Source organism: Paramisgurnus dabryanus, chromosome 22 (assembly GCF_030506205.2).
Source record: "Paramisgurnus dabryanus chromosome 22, PD_genome_1.1, whole genome shotgun sequence".
NCBI lineage: Eukaryota > Metazoa > Chordata > Actinopteri > Cypriniformes > Cobitidae > Paramisgurnus > Paramisgurnus dabryanus.
Window position 1 is genome coordinate 8,977,233 of NC_133358.1, and position 9,032 is coordinate 8,986,264.

The window sequence follows — 9,032 nt, forward strand, 5'->3', positions numbered from 1 at the left end:
ATACCAGAAACTTTTATATTTTTGAGAATGCAAAGTTTAGCTGATCATGATAACTGCTCATTATTAGCCACGTAAACACAACTGAATCTATTCCTCGTATGAACGTCAGAGCTTTGTTTCCCAGGGGACTGAGAATAATCGCGTTACTCGCATCTCCCAGAATTCTGGTTTATTTCAACAAATCAGAAGACAACTTTGACATTCCCACTGGGTTTCCAGTTAAGTGTACGATATACATCAGACGTTTAGCCAACATTCTGTGGGCGTGACATCTGAGGCTGAGACTACAACATGGTTGCCAGGGAGTTGCCTACTGAGGCAAAAAGGTTTTTCTGGGACGTAACTAGGGTGTCTCAACTGCAAGTCTCTATGGCCTCCAAGACCCGATGCTGCACACCTGAAACTTTTAGACCCAAACTCGTTCAGGTTTCAGGTTGGATCTCAGGTTTTCTCATCTAAGTGGACCCGTTAAGACCTCTAGTGTACAGAAGCACACTGACCAACTAGTTGTTGATGAAGTTTTTAAATGTGCATCATGGACACGACAGGTCTCTCTTCTGAAAAAAAAAAAAACTAGATGAGAAGAAGTCTTCTGTATGTGCTGTGCAGAAAACCACATAGGTACGACTGTTTGCATACTAATGTTGCCAGTTCTGGGAAAAAACAGCGAACAAGAAAAATTCAATGCTTTAACTGAAAGACTTAATATGTGACCCGTCACGGAAACCAGGGACTCAAGTCGGCAGCACAAGTTTCGAGAAAATGAGAAACAAAGTTTTTTTTTCGAAATTTGTGATTTTCGTTTTATTGCAGAATCTGTTAGTTGAGATTACGAAGAAGCCTCTCCATGTTTGAGATAGCAGTTTTTGTATATTTAAAAGCGTACATTTTGCGGTTAAAATAGGCTTGTTTTTGCGGAGATTCTAGCGTGCAGCGGGAGGCGTCATTGTCTGTGTGTATGTCACCACCAGGGGCTGGCTATGTTAGACTACAGCCACGCCCCTTCTCAACTCCCACCTCGAGGAGGTCCCCAAAGCCAACCCAATGACCAGACAAACACGGAACCAGGTAAGTAAAATATAAAACAAGCTTTATTGAGTTTAAATATTTAAAAGAACTGGGGAATGGGGAAGGGGAAATTAAAACTAATGGGCTTCTTCTCCTCCCTCCAGGGAGACTGCAACCACGGGCAGACAGGGCAAGGGCAACAGGGATGCAGCCCACTGTAAGCCGGGGGAAAGGGGAAGCGTCAGGCTCCGGCCTGGACCCTGCTAACCGTGGCGCCCTCCTTCTTCCTTCCTGGAGGCAGAACAATTTCAGGGTGACTGGTAAGGAGATTTTCCGCTGTCTGCGTACCTTTCCTCTGTTCGGCAGGGGGTCCTCGCCCCGCGTGCCTTCACGTTCCCCGTCGTCCGTTCGCCCTCGTTCTCCTTGTTTCCCACGGGCCGTCACTGCGACACAAGGCACTGTTGCTTAGACTTGGACTTCGAGTATTTCTCACCGGCTCTGCTGTTTACAGCTCTCTGGGTAGGTATCACGTTACACAGTCTGTTCTCCGATTATTCACTCTTGTTCTCCTTTCTCTCCACAGGTGGCCACTAGGACACAAAGACACTGTTACTTGGACTTCGAGTATTTCTCACCGGCTCTGCTGTTTACAGCTCTCTGGGTAGGTATCACGTTCACAGTCTGTTCTTCAATTATTCACTCTCGTTCTCCTTTTCTCTCCACAGGTGGCCACTAGGACACAAAGACACTGTTACTTGGACTTCGAGTATTTCTCACCGGCTCTGCTGTTTACAGCTCTCTGGGTAGGTATCACGTTCACAGTCGGTTCTTCAATTATTCACTCTCGTTCTCCTTTTCTCTCCACAGGTGGCCACTAGGACACAAAGACACTGTTACTTGGACTTCGAGTATTTCTCACCGGCTCTGCTGTTTACAGCTCTCTGGGTAGGTATCACGTTCACAGTCTGTTCTTCAATTATTCACTCTCGTTCTCCCTTTCTCTCCACAGGTGGCCACTAGGACACAAAGACACTGTTACTTGGACTTCGAGTATTTCTCACCGGCTCTGCTGTTTACAGCTCTCTGGGTAGGTATCACGTTCACAGTCTGTTCTTCAATTATTCACTCTCGTTCTCCTTTTCTCTCCACAGGTGGCCACTAGGACACAAAGACACTGTTACTTGGACTTCGAGTATTTCTCACCGGCTCTGCTGTTTACAGCTCTCTGGGTAGGTATCACGTTCACAGTCGGTTCTTCAATTATTCACTCTCGTTCTCCTTTTCTCTCCACAGGTGGCCACTAGGACACAAAGACACTGTTACTTGGACTTCGAGTATTTCTCACCGGCTCTGCTGTTTACAGCTCTCTGGGTAGGTATCACGTTCACAGTCGGTTCTTCAATTATTCACTCTCGTTCTCCTTTTCTCTCCACAGGTGGCCACTAGGACACAAAGACACTGTTACTTGGACTTCGAGTATTTCTCACCGGCTCTGCTGTTTACAGCTCTCTGGGTAGGTATGGTTTCCTCCGTAGGTCAGCAGAGGGGCGAAGGTCACACACCACCTCACCGGGTCGAGCGCTGCCCTATCTCCACTGCCCGTAGGGCGATCGAATCCTGGACAGGGGCGCCCCTTTGTAGAGACCACGGGGGCGGCGGACCCTTTCGCCTCTGACTCTGCGACAAAGACAGACACAGGTAAGTTTACACCACGAATATTTCCAATATCTTACTCACAGTCACTGACAGCTCTTGATCTGCGTCCCTTCGTACTCCGAAACAGCACACTGCGTATGGTAGCAGTAATTTCTGAGGTCGTTAGCCTCTCCGTCCTCTGCCCAGTAGAAGAAAATGGATGATGCGGGGCTTCGTCTAACAAGACACACAGCAACCCACAGCAAATACACAGCACCACTCCAACGTGAAAAGCTTATTAATTGCAAAGTCTCACTCACCACACCATAAGTGCAACACAACAAGGGAAACGCCCGGTGTCCTCCACTGCGCTTGGGCTGAGATGGGGGCGATGGAAATACGACCAAAGTAGAATCTCGTTGCTGTGGCTGTTTGGTTTTACACTTCTAACGGCTCGCCCACCACACTATTGTAGGGGTAGGGCCGCCCTCCTTCTCCTGGAGGTTTCCAACGGTTATACAGGTTAATTTCTGCAAGTTACTCCACACCAAAAAGGTATACTCACAGCGAATAGCCTTTGTTTACGTTGTACAACAAGGTCAATTTTCTTCCTGCTTTACTCCTTCAAAAGTACTGGTTAGACCAAAGTTCCTTTGTACCCATAGGGTTTTCCGTTTACTCCAGCAGGTCCACCGTAAACTACAACGAGAGAGGGAGAGAGAGAGAAATACAGACAGCCACCACGTCTAACAATGAGCGCAGCTCCGTTCCTCAGCACACACTACGACCTCTCAACTGTGATCTAACTGTGCTTTTTATACTCCTCTCTGTACTCCAATTGTCCAATTGCCCGGCGATCTCTTTAACTAGGCACAGCTGTGCCCAATCGGCTGATTACAGCCTTCGCTAAGCTGCCGGATGTCCGGTGTTTCTGTTCTCCGGTCTGGACGGAAACATCCGGGCGGAACCAAACTTCCTCAACTTTTGGTTCCGCCCTGAAAGATCGTCACCTTGTGACATGTATATTTACATACTGTATAAGCTTGTGTTTTCGCCTCCGCCCCCAATGGGAACAGCGTGACTACTAAATAAGGATAGTTCGCCCAAAAATGAAAATAATGTAAGTAATGACTCACCCTTATGTCGTTCTAAACTCGGAAGACCTCCGTTCATCTTCGGAACACAGTTTAAGATGTTTTATCGTTAGATTTAGTCAGAGAGCTTTCCCCTTCATTGAAAATCTATGTATGGTTTCCATGTCCAGAAAGTTAATAAAAACATCATCAAAGTAGTCCATGTGACATCAGTGGGTCAGTAAGATTGTGTTGATGCATCGAAAATAAAGTTTGGTCCAAAAATAGCAGAATTACGACTTTATTCAGCATTGTCTTCTCTTCCGGCTCGAGCGTGAAGTCACGTGACTGTAGTGACGCGCTGCCCTGTTCCTCAGATATGTTTGCTAAGTTTTTTTTTTTTCAAACTTATAGCCTGCGTCTCCCCAGACTGTAAAGCTCGGGCGCACAAAACAAAAGAAAAATAAAAGAAGCTGGGGCGGAACAAATAACAGTCAGCCGCATCGTACGTCAGCCGCGTCACTGACTTTATGCGGCGCCGCAGTCGGAAGACGTCAAAGTACCGCGAGAGCTCTTCAAGAAATCTTACGGAGTAGTTTAATTTCGACTCGCTCTCGCGGTACTTTGACGTCATCTGTATGTCAGTTCTTGCAGCGCAGCATGAGTCCAAACACACAGAAGTTACACAGATATCGTTGTATTCTTCATATAATTGGCTACATGTTTTGTCTATCAATATTTTCCATGAAGTCATTGGCTGATGGAGGAACGAGCGAGCCATTGGTAACCTCTCTAAAGGATGTCACGTTTTCGACGGTGCTGTTTGGATGATCTATTATACTACTTCCCTATTTTAAATACAAACTTTGAAGGCGGGTTCATGTGTTTAACGGAGTGTAAGCTCATATACCCTTACATGTTACGATTTAAATAGTCTTCAGATTATATATTATATTGTATTACGAGACATTCATGCGAAATCTGATGTAAACAATCTATATTTCACGGATTATACGCATTTGTGGACAAATATGGTCATTGGATAATCTGAAACAGACTGGATTCGACTTGTGATCCCCACAAAGGTAAAAGAGTCATGTTTATTTTTGCGGGTTGTCATTTGGTCATAAAATACGACATATGATGCTAGAACATCTCAAAAAGGGTTTTACAGGGGGCATGGCTTAGCTAAATGAGATGTAAATGAGCCCTATTGTCTCCCCCAGCTGAAAAGAAGAGTCCCTTTCGTCTCGATTTTCTCGGTTTGAGTATTTCTGAGTTCCTATATTCAAATGGCCACAACTTCTCCAAATCTTATCAGATTTCCATGTGTTACACATCGTTGGAAAGCTTAGAAACTGCACTTTCAGAATCTGTGAATAACTCAAAATGCCCAGATCCGACTTGTGTCCCTACTTTCCGTGACTGGTCACATATATTTGGAACAGCACCTTACAACTTTAATAACACCAAAAACTTTATAGATTTATAAGCCAAGGCCAAAAACTACCAAAAGACATGCACATGGCAATAGTACAAGACAGAAGACAGAAGTTTATTAAAATTGAACATAACACTGTAATATTATTGTGGTCAAAACAACATAAAGTCGTAAATCTTATTATTTTTGGACCTAAATGTATTTTCGATGCTTCAACACATTCTAACTGACCCACTGATGTCACATGGACTACTTTAATGATGTTTTTATTAACTTTCTGGACATGGAAACCGTACATAGATTTTCAATGGTTGGGACAAAAGCTCTCGGACTAAATCTAACGTTAAAACATCTTAAACTGTGTTCCGAAGATGAACGGAGGTCTTCCGAGTTTAGAACGACATATGGGTGAGTCATTAATTACATTATTTTTATTTTTGGGCGAACTATCCTTATTTAGTAGTCACGCTGTTCCCTGCGGGGGCGAAAACACATCTCGCTTATACAGTATGTAAATATACACACAGACAATGACGCCCCCGCTGCACGCTAGAATCTCCGGAAAAACAAGCATCTGTTAACCGCAAAGTGTACAGTTTTAAATATACAAAAACTGCCATCTCAAACATGGAGAGGCTTCTTCGTGATCTCAACTAACAGATTCTGCAATAAAACGAAAATCACAAATGTTGAAAAAAAAACCTTTCTTTCTCATTTTCTCGAAAGTTGTGCTGCCGACTTGTGTCACTGGTTTCCATGACGGGTCACATTTTCTAGGTTGATAGAAGTACTGGGGACCCAATTATAGGACTTAAACATACAAAAGGTCATATTTTCATGATTTGCCCCCTTTATAATATTCAAAAACAGTTAATAGGTACAGTTCCTGATAGCTGAGGTTACTGGGATGCCTCAGAAAGGATGACCACTGGAAGACGTTCTCTTCATCTGATGAGGACTGTCAATTTTCTAAAACAGAGCTTGACAATGTGGACATGTGGAATTTAATCCCAACAAGGACAAATACGGCAAGAGTTCCTGGAAGTTCTGCTATATCTACCACAGCAGGTTATTTAAAGAGCACTAAACCAGTATTTGAATGTCACTGTGTTCAGGCTGTAGACCACAGAACCAGGCCTCAGTCGGTCCAAACCAAACAGCGAGTGAATGTTTGTGTGTGTCACTGGTAAAACTGACCTCCTTCCCTTTCTTCCAGTTCTCTCTTTTTCACTAAAACACTATCCGGAAAAGGCAAATATTCTTGTAAGTCTTGTGGTGAAGGAGCAGCGATGCAGGTAGACACAGGCCTATTCATTACATGTCATCACGTCTGGGCCCTGCCCCTATGCATGTCTGAACCTTCTGAAAGTCTTCCTCCTTTGTCATAAGTCAAAATGTAAAACAAAGTTTGAGGAGAAGTTGAAGTCATGTCTTGCTCTTTTTATAGCTCATGGAATACAAGCCAAGTATGCTTGAATGAAGTATGAACTGTTCCCTGTTGAAATTCCTTAATAGAAAATGAACTTTATAGGATAATATTCTTTTTTTTCATTTGATTATTGTTTGAAGATGGTTAGCTTTGAGTATACAGATAAGACAAGTCCCCAAACAGCTTATAGATAAAATGTCTTTCACTTTAGATCTAAAAACTGAGGAAGAAAGGACATTTCATCTTTCATTGCAGAAACATCCGATCGGCTTTGGAAACCAGGCGCCAGGTGTTTATGTAGGCAATGAAAACAGGAACTAGACACCTGAAGACGGACCCCTAATCCCGGCCATAACGTTAGGCACCAGAAAGTCTTGATCATGATCACAAGGGGGGAGAAACAACCACAACAGACGTTAGCAAATGAACTTTGATAATCTGGCTGTCTAATATCATCAGTTCAAACAGTCTACAAATACAATTTATAGTCACATCACTGAAAGAGAGAAATGGCTTTGATTGAATTTTGATTGACTGGATATACATTTTCAGTCTGTTTTTTCTAAATTTGATAATAATTAAGCCAAACCCATATGTCTCAGTAAAGATAAGGGGATAGTGACAAGACCAGATCGGGTTAAGTTAATTGTGACAAAAAATCTAATTTTAGATCCACCCACTAAAACTTTTGATGTTCACCACTATAACCAAATGATGGCACAAAGCAGACCAATCAGAATTTAGTTCACACATATTATAAAATGTATTACACTTTGAATACAAATTTATGAATTCTACACTGCAAAAAATAACTTTCAAGAAAAATGTACTTAGTATTGTTTAAAAATATCAAAAAATTCTTAAATTAAGATGTGTTTTCTTAATGAGCAAAACGACCCAAGAAAATAAGTCTAGTTTTTAGACCAAAAATATCAAATTTAAGTGATTTTGTGCATAAAGCAAGCAACAAAATCTGCCAATGGGGTAAGCAAATTGTCCTTGAATTTTTCTTGAATTTACTGTTTTTAAGAAAAGTGTTCAAGATTCTTTGCTTACCCCATTGGCAGATTTTTTAGCTTGTTTTATGCACAAAATCACTTAAATTTGATATTTTTGGTCTAAAAACTAGACTTATTTGTTTTGCTCATCAAGAAAAATCATCTTAATTTAAGAATTTTTAGATATTTTTACTGAAAACAAGACAAAAAGACTAAGATTTTATTCTTGAAAATCATTTTATGCAGTGATCGAAAACAGATTTTTATATTTTTGTATAAAAGCGCAAACGTTTTGTTAGTTTCTATTTTCAAGATGTAAAGTTTACAAAAAAAGTATATATGTATTCAGAAAAGTCTGAATATTTATAACAAATAGTTACACTGCAAAATATGACTTTCTTACATAGTATTTCTATTTTTTATTTTCATTACAAATATCTAAAATCTTGATGGGCAAAATGACCTTATAAAATATGTCTAGTTTTTAAACAAAACATCATATTTAAGTGAATTTGTGCTTAAAACAAACAAACAAAAAAAATCTTAAAATAAGTTTTATTTTAGAAAAATTTTCTTATAACTTTTTTTGCTTGTTTTAAGTACAAATAAACTTAACTTTTATATTTTTGTCTAAAACTAGATTTATTTTCTTAGGTCATTTTGCTCATCGTGAAAATGCATCTTGATTTTGTCATTTTTAGATATTTGTACTGAAAACAAGACAAAAATCCTAAGTAAGAAAGTTTTTTGCAGTGTATAACAAACCCTAATCAGAATATTCGAAGAATGGCACTGCTGCATTCCCTAGCACTGTAAAAAATACATCTTACACCTAAAGTCGCACAGATTAAGAGTACATGTCCTATAACAGCCTGAAGCTGTACAGCCATTACACCACTACTGGAAATATGTTTTAGGTCACACTAGATTAGACGTCCATTACGTCATTTGGTAGCGTTGAGTGTTCAGATATGTCTTCTATTGTGATTTCAGTGTTGCAGGGGCCTGATCTGTTTTCACACTTAATCACCTGCAAACCACTCCTTCTTCACCTCAGTACTCACTGGAATTCCCTCAGTGTCAGGTCCAGGCCTTTCAAATATGTGGAAAGAGGATTAATTGACGTTTTACTCAGTGGTTCTGTATCATCGTCTGTGAGGGCCTCTTGAAGAAAAAGACAAAAGAAAACAAAAGCTCAGACTAAGAGTTGTAAAGCAGGAGTGGTAAAGCGTGCAATCTAAAAACACAATTATCCAAACAAAGCCCCTTCGTTCCCATCCCGCCAGTGCTCTCCTCTTGGGTTAGAGCATCACCCACCTCCAGACTTACAATAACAGTGGGAGCCTCTGGGATATTTTCGGCTTTCCCAGATTTCCTTGCGGGACAAGAACAAACGCTTGCCGGTTTCCGTGTGACCTCTCTCACTCTCCTTCTCACTCTCGGTTTCT

The 9,032-nt window shown here is 41.2% G+C and overlaps 1 long non-coding RNA gene across 1 annotated transcript; it reads right to left on the reverse strand.

Annotated features, from left to right (window-relative positions):
* Nucleotides 1-1,069: 1,069 nt before the first annotated feature.
* LOC141281382 (uncharacterized) lies at nucleotides 1,070-3,630 on the reverse strand. Its single transcript, XR_012335679.1, has 2 exons — nucleotides 1,786-3,630; nucleotides 1,070-1,740 (listed from the first exon to the last, which is right to left on the reverse strand). It is a non-coding gene; the product is annotated as an uncharacterized lncRNA (long non-coding RNA).
* Nucleotides 3,631-9,032: the final 5,402 nt, after the last annotated feature.